The sequence below is a fragment of the Symphalangus syndactylus genome, chromosome 1 (assembly GCF_028878055.3).
Source record: "Symphalangus syndactylus isolate Jambi chromosome 1, NHGRI_mSymSyn1-v2.1_pri, whole genome shotgun sequence".
NCBI lineage: Eukaryota > Metazoa > Chordata > Mammalia > Primates > Hylobatidae > Symphalangus > Symphalangus syndactylus.
This window is the reverse complement of record NC_072423.2, coordinates 137,386,875-137,401,587: the sequence shown is the minus strand read 5'-3', so window position 1 is coordinate 137,401,587 and position 14,713 is coordinate 137,386,875. Positions and strand designations below refer to the sequence as shown.

Genomic DNA, 14,713 nt, shown 5'->3' with positions numbered 1-14,713 from the left:
GGTATTGTGAGTTAGAACTGGGAAGAAAACTTGTTACCACATACCTTTTAGCATGATGTGAATTTTAACCACGTGCAACTCGTATATTTTCAAAAAATAAAAGTAACCAACCAGAAAACAACATAATTCTCTTTAGCAAACAGTTTGAGGACAATTGGAAGCACTATCTTGATGCTAAACATGCCTTTCTCTTTTGATAAGAATAAACCAAAATTAGCTCAGAAAGATGCCTGATCACCAAGAGTTTGCCGACACCCAGGTGTGTCATGACCCACAAGACAGAACCCAGGTGCGGTGCTAACCTCATCTTTAATCTGCTGCAGGAAGCTCTATCCAGCTGCCACACCGCAGGGTTCGCTTCACTGACGTGAGAGTGGGAATCAGGGATCAGGTTCCAGCCTGGGCCCTGGTGCTGTCTGGCCTTCAGCTCTCTGGGCCTCACTTTTTTCTTTTATGAAATGTGATTTGTAAGGTCACTCGCTGATCCTCTGATCTGTGCACTGTGTCGGTAGAGTAATTAGACCTCATCCTCCCCTCCCAAGCCCTAGTGGGCCACAGCCTTTCTCTGTTTCCACCCTATGAGGGCCTGAGATTCTCATGCTGAGAGTGCCTTCTTGGCTTTTGATGTAATTTCTAGAAATGCCCCTCAGACCCCATCAAGATTAAATATAGTACGTGTTTTCCAAAGGCGGTTTTCAGCTACAGGAGATAAGAAAAAGATTTGGAGTAATACATTGACAAACAGTTATTTATTTCTGTTTTGTTTGGTTTGGTTTTTTGAAACAGGGTCTCACTCTGTTGCCCAGGCTGGAGTACAGTGGTACTCACTGTAGCCTTGACATCCCAGGCTCGGGTGATCCTCCCACCTCTGCCGACCAAGTAGCTGGGACCACAGGCGTGCACCACTGTCCCGGGCTACTTTTTGTATTTTTTGCAGAGGTGAGGTTTTGCCATGTTGCCCAGGCTGGTCTCAAACTCCAGGGCTCAAGGAATCCACCCACCTCAGCTTCTCAAAGTACTGGGATTACAGGTGTGAGCCCCCATGGCTGGCCAAAACAGTTTAATAGTCATGTTTTTATATTTATTACATTATGTTATTTATGTTTGTAATGTATTTTATGTATTATGTTTATCATCAACTTCTTTATGCCATGTCATACTGGTTTTCTGTTCATGGTATACAGTATTATGGTATTAGGTAAAAAAAAAAAAAAAAGAGCTAATGGCAAATTAATAGTATAGGTCTCATATTATTCAAGAGAACAATTATAAAGGTGATCTAAAAAATGACTGAGGTTTGAGAAACATTGACTGCTATGGGTTGAGCTGTGTCCCCCAAAGTCCATATGTTGAGTCCTGACTCCTCATACCTCAGTAGGTGAGCTTATTTGGAAACAGGGTTGTTTGCAGATGTCATTAGTTAAGATGAGGTCACACTGGAGTAGGTACCTACTGGGCAGGGCTCCTAATCAATTATGACTGATGTCCTTATAAAAGGGAAAATTGGACACAGACGTGCACACAGGGAGAATGCCATGTGAAGACTGGAGTTGTGCTGTCACAGCCTAGGAGCTCCCAGAGCCAGAGAGAGGCCTGCAACAGATCCATCCCTAGCACCCACAGAGTGAATGTGGCACTGTTGACACCTTGATCTCAGACTTCTAGCCTCCAGAACTGGGAAGCAATATATTTAATACATTTAAGCCTCCCAGGTTGTGGCCTTTTTTATGGCAGCCCTAGAAAATGAATACGTTAATGTAGAAGGTTTGCGTTGCCCTGGGAAAATGGAAGAAGAGAAAGAAGCACAGATGAAATAACTTTGGGAAGAAGTTTGGGAATATCTCCAAACCACCAAGCATTGTCTCAACCTTTGACACACGAGACCCCAAGAGAGGGTGTTTCTATCCTTGGCTGGAGGAAGCAGGTGACTCAGGGCCTGTCAGGATGCTGCTCCACTCTGGGTTTGTCTGATTGGAGGACTGTGCACCTCCAGGGCTGGACTCACTACCTCGACCTAAGGAAGCTTTCTCGGAGTCTCCTTTCCAATAAGTAGGGTGTTAGGCTTAGGCTGGAGTTCTTCAGAATCTTTTTTACCTCATCCCTAACTTTGCCAGGACCCTGCACCAAGAATTAAACATTTCTTTAAAATCATTTAAATATCAGTGTGCAGGAAGGAGCAGAAAGAAAAGAAAATCATTTAAGTAAGCTAACCACTGCCATCAATCTCTGTGCAATTTGGTAACTGCTATGGTTTAAATGTGTCCCCTCAAAAATTTAGGTGTTGCCGGCCAGGCATGGTGGCTCATGCCTGTAATCCCAGCACTTTGGGAGGCCGAGGCGGGCAGATCCTGAGGTCAGGAGATCGAGACCATCCTGGCTAACACAGTGAAACCCTGTCTCTACTAAAAAAATACAAAAAAATTAGCCAGGTGTGGTGGCGGGCACGTGTAATCCCAGCTATCAGGAGGCTGAGGCAAGAGAATGGCGTGAACCTGGGAGGCAGAGCTTGCAGTGAGCCAAGATCGCACCACTGCACTCCAGCCTGGGTGACAGGGTGAGACTCCATGTCAAAAAAAAAAAAAGAAAATGTAGGTGTTGCCAATGTGATAGTATTAAGAGGTGGGGCCTTTAACAGATGAATAGTCCATGCGGGCGGCTCCCTTATTAATGGGATGATGGCCCTTTTGTCTTCTGCCATGTGAGGACACAGCAAGAAAGGCCTTGCCAGACCAAATCCTGCGGTCTTGATCTTGGACTTCCCAGCCACCAGAACTGTGAGAAATAAATTTCTGTTCCTTATAAGTCACCCAGTCTGTGGTGTTCTGTTAAAGCAGCACAGACGAAGTAACATGGTCTTTTTTGACAGTGGTAACTGTTAGATGCCGTTAACCTCAGTGCTGTCTTCCTCACTCTGCAATACCACTGGACACCAGAGCAATGTCTTGACTTAAAGGGTGATATGGAGAAGTTAGGAAGTTAGAAAGCCTGACCTGGGTTCATGCTAGGTGTGTGGCTCTGTATACCCTGCCCGCTGCCTGCACTTGGCTTCCTCATTGGTCACAAGCAGATGACAATATCTGCATATCTGCCCTTAGCTCTGCAAAGTGTTGCTGTGGTGTGAACATTGCTAACATGTAAGCGCTTTGAAACTGTAAAGACAATAAGAGCCATTCAGCAAATATCTGCTGAGGACTTCCTAGGTACATGACAATGAGGGGAATACAAAAGTGTATAAAAGCCTTTCATTCTTGGAACACTTACTTTACTATATGAAGATAACACTGTCAAAAACAACTACCAAACAAAGATGTACATGTGCTGAACAAAGTAGTGTTGAATTGCATAAAAAGCTACAGCGTGCAGACGGGAAAGAGATGCTGCTGCAGGCTGGAGTGGGGTCAGGGAAGCCTTCCTGGGTCCTTGAGACATGGAAGCAATGGAAGAGTCTATTTCAGGTAAAAAGGCTACTGTGAACAAAGACGCAGGGCTGGACAAGGCCAGGCATGTGCTGGAGGCACGAGAATTCCCTGTTAGTGTGAATGGAAGGAAACCAGGTGAAGCCTGGATACCAGGAGGAAGGCTCTGTATGCAACAGTTTTGCAGGAGACTGGATGGCAGGCAACAGAACCTGCTGGCAGAGGAACCCGCTGGGAAAGCACGAAAGATGTTTGGCAAGAGGGGAGATAAAGAGACTAGAAGGGCACTCTGTGCCAGGGCTGATGGAACTGAGGGCCAGGGGATCAGAGGGCAGGGAAAGCCTCTGAGAAAGATGGGACAGACTGGAGGGGAGGCCATGGGAAAGTGTGAATAGTGACAACAGGAGGTGGATGTGGGGACTTCAACAAGTACCCTTGAAAGTACTCAGGGGAGGTGAGGAACATGTACTTTTTTGTCACTTATTAAGGGCTCTGTGGGCATTAGCCTATTTAATGTGCACAGCCCCTTATGAGCTACTTACAGTTTTCACCACTGGTTTATTGATAAGAAAACTGAGGCTGCCGGGTGCAGTGGCTCACGTCTGTAATCCCAGCACTTTGGGAGACCGAGGAGGGCAAATCACGAGGTCAGGAGATCAAGACCATCCTGGTTAACACGGTGAAACTCCATCTCTACTAAAAATACAAAAAATTAGCCAGGCGTGGCACGTACTTGTAGTCCCAGCTACTCGGGAGTTTGAGGTAGGAGAATCACTTGAACCCGGGTGGTGGAGGTTGCAGTGAGCCGAGATCATGCCACTGCACTCCAGCCTGGGCGACAGAGCAAGACTCCATCTCAAAAAAAAGAAAAAGAAAAAAGAAAGAAAGAAAACTGAGGCTAAGAAAAGTCAATTAGCTTGCCCAAGATCCTACAGCAGGGAGTCACGGAACTGTAATTCACACCTGAGCCTTCCCACCTCAAAGCCTATAAAGTTTATTCAGGCACACATTCAATAACCATGTTAAAAGTCTCTTGAATTCTTTTTTTAATTTGTTTTAAACTTCTTAAACATAGTAGGTTGGTGCAAAAGTAATTGCCGTTTTCACTATTAAAATTAATTAGGTCGATGCGGAAGTAGTTGTGGGTTTTGCCATTACTTTTAACGGCATCAAAAGTTTACTTTTTGCCATTCCTTTCAGTGGCAAAAACCGCAATTACTTTTGCACCAACTTACAATAAAATGCGTGGGTTTTAGATGTTGAGATTGGTGAATTTTGACAGTTACAGACACCTGTGTAACCACCACCCAAAGCAAGGTGAAGAACATTTCTTTCATCCCAGAAAATTCCTTTATTCTTCTTTCTTATCAGTCCCCCGCTCCAACCCACAAGGAGCACGTTCTGGTTTATGTTTCCTTGGACTGACTTGGCTACTCCAGATTTCAGACAAGTGTAGTGTGTGTTCTGCTGTCTGGCTTCTTTCACGCTGCTTGTTTTTGGAACTCATCCATGTTGTTGCATGCATCAGTGATTTGAAGAACTACGAACTTAGGGGTAAGAAGCAGATAAGGATGATGTTGGTAATGTAAGTATCAAGGGGCCGTTCTCATTTGGCTTTCTAAGAACCTGACCTTTATACTAGTCTACCTGAAGCACGTATTTACCTGAGAGAAAATCAGGACTCACAGCAGAAGAAAAGCTCAGGGAAAGACCAAAGCACACAGGTTTTCCTCACATAATGACTGTGGCATTAACTCTTCAACGTATAACGGCTCCAGAATCACATTTTGGACAATGGCTTTTTTTTTTTTAGTACAGTATCATTTTATCCAGAAAGCACACTAAATAAATATGCTACAAGCAATGATATTTTGACATCCAAGGCAGGCAAAACCACACTGAGAATTTAGTTGACATAACAGTGTTTGGCGGAAGAATAACATATGGAACAGATCTGAACTGTGCCCCTGTGCACCGTGCTTGCACGGACTCAGTGTGCCTGCAAATGTGAACCTGGCGAGAGAGAGGAGGAGCCAGCACCTTCTATAGCTCTCAGTTTCTTGCACATTTGTGCTATTCCCACACTGCCAAGCACTCTTGTGCTCAGCCTTTATTTTTCTCTAGCAATGTTAATCTGTATATAGCTTAAAGCATCATTTGCAGCAAAATAGTTGTGAGCCCAAAGGTTGAAAAATGGGTGAATTAAACATGAAGGAAGAATGAGCCTTGCAAAGAATGATGCACTCCCTCAACTACTCTTGCTCCTTTGGTGAGTTCCAAAAACCTTTATTACCTTGCATTTTATGTACAAACTAGATTCCTCTACCTTTGTGTTGTTGTTTATTACTTGCATTACTTACTTTTATTGTTCAATGGGTAGAGTTTCCTACCTGTGAAAATTATCTGAGTATCTTGGTTTGGAGGACAATGCCTCATAATTTTTTTCCATTAAAATTAATGGGAAAAATTTCTTTCATTAAATGACTTTGTCCTTAGCAGCAAGAATTTCAGGAATGAATTGGGTGGTTAAACAGGGATAGGTGGTATCAGACTTCTGACTCTGAAAAATGGGATTTTGCACCATGGTAGTTCTCTTGAATTGTTTTAAGTCCTTTTATCACTCCTGTGGCACATAAATTGGGTATTTACTCAAGTAAATGCAATGCAGATGGAAAGGAGACCCACACAGAGATAAGAAGGAAAGGGGCAGGAAAGTCTAAGATGCTCAGAAACGGCAATTTCCTCTCACAGGCTTTGGCTTAGAGGAGGGGCGGATCTGGAACTCCGCCTGCCCTGTGGCAACCTGGGGATCGGCTACACTGAGGAAGTCCACGCAAGGCCAGAATCCGGGTAGTCCAGGCACTTAACTTCCGCTCAGATTCCACATGGAATCGGCTCCTGGCTGGAGCTCAGGGGCCTGACAAGGGTCTGTCTTGGCAGAGGCTGAAGAGTTTCTGCCCCAATTTGTGGGAGTTTAGGTGTGGGCCCCAGGCAGGGACACTTCTGGACTCTGAAGGTTCAGGATCCTAAGTCACACCTGCCACAGACTTCAGAGGACATTTCCTGAGGGACCCAGGGGGAAGGACCTCGCCTCAAGAACCCTGCCTCCTAGGCAAGTCCCCGGAGGCTCCCCAGTGACTCCAAGGGCTCCAGATGCCAAAGCAGAGGGACCATCAAAGGGAAACGCTAGGACTCCCTCAGGAAAGTCCAGACTCTGGGGGCTCTGCAGGACAAGGACCATGGATCTTCAACAGTGAAATTAGGGAGAGGCAAGTGGGGCGCCATAAATTCAAAGCAGCTTAAGAAACCAATCCATCATTTGCCATGCATAGACCTTACTTGGATTCTCATTTAAACAAACTATTAAAAAAAAATTCTTAGACAGTTGGGGAAATGTAATGATGTTAAGGAATTGTTGTATTTGATATGATAGTTGCATTGTGTTAAATTTTTTTTAAAGAATTCTTAGAAATACATTCTGAAACACTTGTGGATGAAATGATGAAATTTGGAACTTGCTTCAAAATGATCCAGTGTGAACAGGTGAAACCTCGCTGGGCATGCATTCATATTGTTGAACCTGGGCAAGAGGAACACAAAATTTCATTATATTATTTTGTCTACTTTTGAATATGTTTGAGGTTTCCCATAATAAACTATTAAGGAAGAAGGGAAGGAGGAAGGGAGAAAGGGAAGCAGAAGAGTTTTCGTTATGGCTGCGGAAAAGTAAAGAAGCCCGTGAGGGAAGCTATCTTTCAGCCTGGAAAGCTGCTTAGGATTCTGGCCACGTCAGGAAGGAAGGGCTTTTAGGAAGAAGAGAGAGCTCAGCAAAGGCCTGGAGACACATCCGAGGGCACAGCAGGTGGAGGTGGAGGATGTGGGTGGCAAGGGTGGGAAGTAACTTAGCCCTGTTATGAAGAGCTCTGGGCCAGGTGGATTCCACGAGCCATCTTAAGACTATGTGGAGGTTTGGAGCTGGGGATTATCCCACAAGAGCTGGATGGGCACAAGCCTCCCTGGGTGTCCTGGGTGGCCAGCAGGCCAGCTGAGGCACCGTCCCTGTTCTGTGCCTCTACGAGAATCTATGCAGCACCTTGGTCTGAATTATCCACATTATTACCTGCGCCTGCTTGCCCCACTAGAGTAAAACAGGTGTCACCAAAGAAATAAAATAAAGAGTTACAAGGCCTGAAGGAAAATTAGGTACAACTACAAAGGATTCTTTGCATGGAGAGACTTGGGGGACAGGGCTGGAATGGGGGAAGAGGAAAGGACAGGCCATTGATTTTGCACCTTGACTAAGCAACAGAGCCAAGGGGATTGTGGCTGACTGCAGGGGTGCACTTGGCCTAGAAGCCAGGGTGTGCTGCTAAAACACCCAAGTGGAAACCTTCTATCTGGATTACATTTAAAATAAACTCTGATAGGTTGTCTTGTTTTCGTTTCTATTCTTTATATATTTAGGATTTATTTAGTACCTGTTTCTAAAAACAATTTATAGACTCTGCTAATACTAATTTGCAGGTTTTCTTGGGAAATGTTTAGGTTCTGAAACTCCAATAAATGTTCCAGCCCTGGAAAAATATGCTAATTTGTGGTTCACATTGCTATGATATGTTCAAAAATAGCTTAATCGGCTGGGTGTGGTGGCTCACGCCTGTAACCCCAGCACTTTGGGAGGTCGAGGCAGGTGGATCACGAGTTCAGGAGATAGAGACCATCCTGGCTAACGTGGTGAAACTCCATCTCTACTAAAAATAACAAAAAAAATTAGCCGGGCTTGGTGGCATGTGCCTGTAATCCCAGCTACTTGGGAGGCTGAGGCAGGAGAATCACTTGAACCCGGGATGAGCCAAGATTGCGCCACTGCACTCCAGCCTGGTCGACACAGCGAGACTTCATCTTAAAAAAGAAAAAAAAAATTAATCAACGAATATTTTAAATATCAGGATAATAGAGAAAAAGAAATTAAGGGAGAAATTGTGTTTCCACCTACATTTTACATGGCCTGAAAATCCATGGCTCAAGAACTCAAGACGTCACAAAGATAATAAGCTTGGGCAATACCTCCCCTACACAGACATCAAAAGGGTCTACTAAGCACAAAAGAGGTAAGTCTAGGAGAAAAAAAATTAGAGGGTGCTACTTCACAGAATGATTTTGAGTGTCTACTATATGAAAGGCAAATTTTGCTTTACTCTGATATTCACCAATTTTATAATTTTCCTTCTAATATTTGAGAGTGTGACATTTCCCTTAGCCTTTGACTTAAAGAGGTGGGCACATTGCTTGGCAATCTCTCTGTGGATAGGACCTTCCTAAAAATGACAGCCCCCTGGTGACCTCCCAGCCTCCAAGGCCTGGGGGGGTAACAGCCTTTTAAAAGTTCCGTCCTCTGGGGATTTGAAAATGCAGCCCAGGCCATATATAGAAGAGCAGAGTCCTCAATGGGCTTTGGATTCAGACAGAATTTCATGGCTGACTTGGGTTTAGGGAGGTCATTAAACCTCTACGAGTTTGTAAGGATTAAATTAGAAAATTTAGGTTAAATATTTAGCTGAGCATCAGGCACATGGTGAGTGCTGAGTAAATGGGATCTGCTGTTGTTATTATTATTCATTGTTGTTATTGCTGGCATTATTATTTTATGAGCATAACGAATGAGCTGGCAACATCAGTACAAACTCAAGCCAGAATTTGACACGGCCAAAATAAAACCAGAGCCGGCAACCCAGCAAAGGAGCTGGTGCTCAACAGGCCTTTAGAGTCCTCTCTCCAGCTGTGGCTGGCCGGCTGCCCGCTCTCCCTGCTCCTCTCAGCTCCAGAGAAAAATGGCTTTTAGATAAAGCTCCTTTGAAGCTGGGAACTCACTGTCGTGCCTAAGCCTAGGGACAGCCCCTAAAGGTGGTTTTTTTCCACTCCTGTTGACGGACAGTCTGCAATGTACGTATCAGCCACATTAATCATTTTTCTTTTGGGGGCCTGCTCAAGGAGGGCCTGATTAGTCTGTGAAGGAATTCCAGAGCGAGTAGGTGGCCTTGCATCTGAGAAGGAGGAAGCTTGTTTCAGGGCCAGACAAGCAAGTGTGAAACTTCCTGCCGAGGCCAAAGGGGGTGGGAGAGGTGCAGACTTCTGGTGGGGGGTCTACGTGAAAGGACCCCAGGTGAAAGGACCCCAGCAAAAGGTCTCACCCCTCCTCTGGTCAAGGTAGACTTCCATGACCTGCAGAGAATGAGCATCTCTGGGGATTCTGATAACTCAGCCCCAGGGGACTCCATTGGCAGAGCCCACTTCAGGCTGGTTATTGCTCCGAAAAAAATTCCAGGGCCCTAAACCCTGAACAGGCTGCCTTTCCTCAGAGCCAGAGGGAACAGCAAAGAGGACATGCCTTTCTGTTTTTGATTGTTTTAAGAGAGCCATGTGTCCAATAATTAGGTTCTGTGAAAAACGAGAGAGGGGGAGAAGAAAAGAAGACTAGAACGCAACGTGCTCCCCTTAGTTTGCGTGAAATTGTATAAATAGTCTTCTCAAGCGCAGTTTAGAATAAAAAAAAGAAAAAGGAGTTGTTTGCTCCAGAGTGTGGTGTGGTGAGGCGGGGTAGGAACGCGTGGATGTGACTATCAACTTTCATCGTCAGACAATCCTTCTCCCATGATTTGACAGCGAATCACCTCCTTACTGGGAAGTGAGTTTCATTTCAAGCTCGCATAAATAAAAAAAAATAGGGCTATAACCCTTTTATGTAGTGAGTGAAAAATGTTTTGTGTCGGTAATTAGAGCATAAACTAGAATTCACCAGGTGCTTTTATATCATTTCCATAAAGTTTTATTGAATTAAGATAACAATGTTTTGGATTTATATGCCACATTTCTTCAGAGGGAGCAAAGCACGTTCATATATATTTCCTTGATTTTTAAAAATCCCAGTGAAGTAAGACCCAGAAGGCACCATCATTCCTATAAAATAAAGTCTACATGTAAAATGTTTCCGTTTCTCTTTAGTATACTAAGATATGTTTGAACACTGTAAGAAATGCTTTTAGTCACAAAAGAATGCCCTTATAATTGGTAGGAACACTTTAATTTTATTATGTGATACTGCTTTATACACTCTCTATGGCTCTATGAATTCCAGCTTTGAAGCTGCACCTTCTTAAATCCTACTTTCTCCATTTAAACAGCAGTTTCAAAAATAATCTTTTTGAATATTTAAAAGATCAGAGGAACTGTTTAAATCCCTCTTTAAGACAGGAACATGATCGTGTAACAATCCCCCTCTTCAACAGATGCCCTAAATGTAAAATAATTATTGCATTTTCATTATAAAAAAAGAATTTATTAGACACCATTCTAGTCACTCTAGTGAGCAATTTAGAAAAGGGGAGTATTTTTCCTCTTGGGGGTTTTACCAGAGGGGGAAAAAATTAATAGAATCAAAGATGATCAGGGGATGTGTAAGTTGGGGTGCAAATGTGTTCTTTTTATGAACATGGACTGCTGCACGAATTGTGTGTCATCTTTGTGCAGGGGCCATGCTAATCTCTGTATCATTCCAATTTTAGTATATGTGCTACAGGAGCAAGCTCTTGTGTTCTTAATGAAGAGGCTTTCAAAATTGAGATGTAATTTACATGCCATAAAATTCACCTTAGTGAAGTGTACATTTCAATGCTTTTTAGTACATACATGAAGCCACACAACCATCATCATTGTCTTCTCCCAGAGCATTTCATAACCCCCAAAAGAAGCTCCGTGCCCATTAGCTCTCACTTCCCATCTCCTGGCCTCAGCCCCTGGCAACCACTAATCTATTTTCTGCCTCTATGCGTTTGCCTATTCTGGAAATTTCATACAAATGGAATCATACAATTTTTTTGGTCTGGTTTATTTCACTTAGCATGTTTTTAAGGTCCATTCATGTTGTAGCACGTATTGATACTTCATTCCTTTTTATCCTGAGTAATATTCCATTGTAGGATATGCCACATTTTATTTATTCATTCATCAATTGATGGATATTTGAGTTGCTTCTACTTTAGTGCTAATATGAATAATACTACTATGAATATTCATGTACAAGTTTTGTGTGGACATATGTTTTCAATTCTCTTAGGTATATACCCTAGGAGTCGACTTGCTGGTCCTGTGGTAACTCTGTTTAACTGAGGAACTTCCGAACTGTTTCCCATAGTGGCTACGCCATTTTACATTTCCACCAGCAATGACTTAGGAAGTTTCCAGCTTCTCCACATCCTTGCCAACCATTGTGATTTTGATTGTAGCCATGCTAGTGAGTGTGAAGTGGTATCTCATGGTATCAAGACAGCGACCACTCAGATCATCAACAAAGGTTTGCAAATAGGTTGTAATATTTTTCCCCAGAAGACCAAATACCTACTACTTAATTGTTGCATATTCTGCAGTTTCCTTCTTCCTTTTTTTTAATAAATGTTTTCAGCTTTTTTTTTTCTTTGAGATGGAGTCTCGCTCTGTCACCCAGGCTGGAGTACAGTGGCACAATCTTGGCTCACTGAAACCTCTGCCTCCTGGGTTCAAGTGATTCTCTTGCCTCAGCCTCCCGAGTAGCTGGGACTACAGGCACCCCCCACCACACCTAATTTTTTTTTTCTTTTTGAAACGAAGTCTTGCACTGTCACCTGGACTGGTGTGCAGTGGCACGATCTCGGCTGGCTGCAACCTCCACCTCCCAGGTTCAAGCGATTCTCCTGCCTCAGCCTCGTGTGAAGCTGGGATTACAGGTGCCCACCACCACGCCCAACTAACTTTTTGTATTTTTAGTAGAGACGGGGTTTCACTATGTTGGTCAGGCTGGTCTCGAACTCCTGGCCTTGTGATCCACCTGCCTCGGCCTCCCAAAGTGCTGGGATCACAGGCATGAGCCACCACCCCTGGCTAGCTTTTGTTTTCTTTCTTGATTTCTTGGAAAGCAAGCTGTCAGGAGAAAATAGAAGAAGCATAATCCAAATAGACCTATGCTTCGACATGCAACATATGCTTTGCAGATTTGCCCTAAGTGGCTGTGTGCAAGAGTAGGAAGGCCACCCTCCTAAGTCCACAGGGAGGAGCTGTGGGGGCATCACTCATGCTACCTGGCCCGGTAGGAGCAGACAGGCTCTTGGCAACATATGCAGCACCAGAGTGCGAACCCTGCACCAGTGTCGGTCTCCTCCGTAAGAGGCATGTTAAGACTCTCCAATGTGCAGCAAGCATTGCTACCCCCCTCCAACCAAGGTAAGTAATGGCCCCAACTCAAGTGGCCTTTAGCTCAGGGGAAGATTCCTGAGATAGGTTTTTAGTCCCAAATCTTTCAGAGCTCAATGGCCTTTTCAGGAAGCAGGAATTTCAAAGAAGAGTTGAAAACTGGGCTCCCTTCTGAATCCAGCCCTATCATTGCATATAACTGATATTTATGGGGTTTTTTTTGTTTTTTGTCTTGTTTTGTTTTTGAGACTGGGTCTCGCTCCATCGCCCAGGCTGGAGTACAGTGGTGCAATCTCAGCTCACTGCAACCTCCACCTCCCGGGTTCAAGCAATTCTCATGCCTCAGCCACCCAAGCAGCTGGCATTACAGGCACCCACCACCATACCTGGCTAATGTTTGTGTTTTCAGTAGAGGCAGGATTTCATCATGTTGGCCTAACTGGTCTCAAACTCCTGGCCTCATATGATCCACCTGCCTCAGCTTCCCAAAGTGCTGGAATTACAGGCATGAGCCACTGTGCCTGGCCTGTTTTTTGTTTTTAATGAACCTGTTGCCCAGGCTGGGGTTCAGTGGCATGATCATGGCTCACCGCAGCCTCAACTTCCTGGGCTCAAGTGATCCTCCTACCAGTATAAACATTTTTTCTAGATCATGTTCAAGATGCAACAGGATCTTTATTTTCCTATACAAGTCAAATATGATATGCGTGGAAATTAAATTTGTAAATTATATTTTTTGTTTTTTAAGACAGGTTCTCACTGTTTCCCAGGCTGAAGTGTGATCACAGCTCCCTGCAGCCTCAACCTCCCCAGGCTCAGGTGATCCTCTGACCTTAGCCTCTCGAGTAGCTAGGACCACACATGTGGTGGCATGCACCACCACACTTGGCTAATTTTTGTATTTTTTGTAAAGATGAGGTTTCACCATGTTGCCCAGGCTGGCCTCAAATTCCTGACCTCAAGCAATCCACCTGGGCAATGAAATAATCTGTACACCAAACCCCATGACAGACAATTTACTTGCATAACAAACCTGCATGTGTACCCTAAAATAAAAGTAAAAAAAAAAATGTAAATACGTAAATATCCCCCACCAAAAAAAAAACCAAAAAACAAAATTCAGATGTTGATACTTAATGGCCAATGTAATGGTATGAAGAGGTGAGGTCTTTAAGAGCTGATTAGGGCCGGGCGCGGTGGCTCACACTTGTAATCCCAGCACTTTGATAGGCCGAGGCGGGCGGATCACGAGGTCAGGAGATCGAGACCACGGTGAAACCCCGTCTCTACTAAAAATACAAAAAAAAAAAAAATTAGCCGGGCGTGGTGGTGGGCGCCTGTAGTCCCAGCTACTCGGAGAGGCTGAGGCAGGAGAATGGCGTGAACCCGGGAGGCGGAGCTTGCAGTGAGCTGAGATTGCGCCACTGCACTCCAGCCTGGGCGACAGAGCGAGACTCCGCCTCAAGAAAAAAAAAAAAAAAAAAAAAAGAGCTGATTAGGCCTGAGGGCTCCTCTCTTGTGAATGGGATTAAGGCCCTTATGAAAGAGGCTTCTCACAGCATTCGGCTTTCCTGCACTTTGGCCTCCTGCCGTGGGAGGACACGTGAGAAGACATCCTCTCCTCTGGAGGATGCGGTACCAGGGCACTGTACTGGAAGCAGGGAGCAGCCCGCACCAGACACTGCACATGCTGGCACCTTGACCTTAGGCTTCTCCACCTTCAGAAGCCTGAGAAAATAAATTTCTGTTCCTTACAAATTACGCAGTCTCAGGTATTTCGATACAGCAGCATAAATGGACTAAAATCTCATCTTAGGTGGGGTCCCCAGTAGCAGCCCAAGATGAAAATCGTGAACAAGGGATTGATTATGGAAGTGCTCCCAGGAGATGCCTGGAAGGAATTGGAGAAAGCAGGACTAGGAGGGGAAGAAGCCAAGCAAGGGTGTGATCTCAGTGACATCCCAGCCTCAGCCTGATCCTGCAAGGAAGACATGCGGTGCATGTTAATCTGAATTTATCTCAGCCCAAGGCAAGGGAGCCAAGCTGCCTCTCTCCCACACCTTTATGTCCCAGGC

General features: G+C 44.5%; 1 pseudogene; it reads right to left on the bottom strand.

Annotated features, from left to right (window-relative positions):
* Positions 1–10,899: 10,899 nt before the first annotated feature.
* On the bottom strand, positions 10,900–10,998 carry LOC129461273 (uncharacterized; annotated as a pseudogene).
* Positions 10,999–14,713: the final 3,715 nt, after the last annotated feature.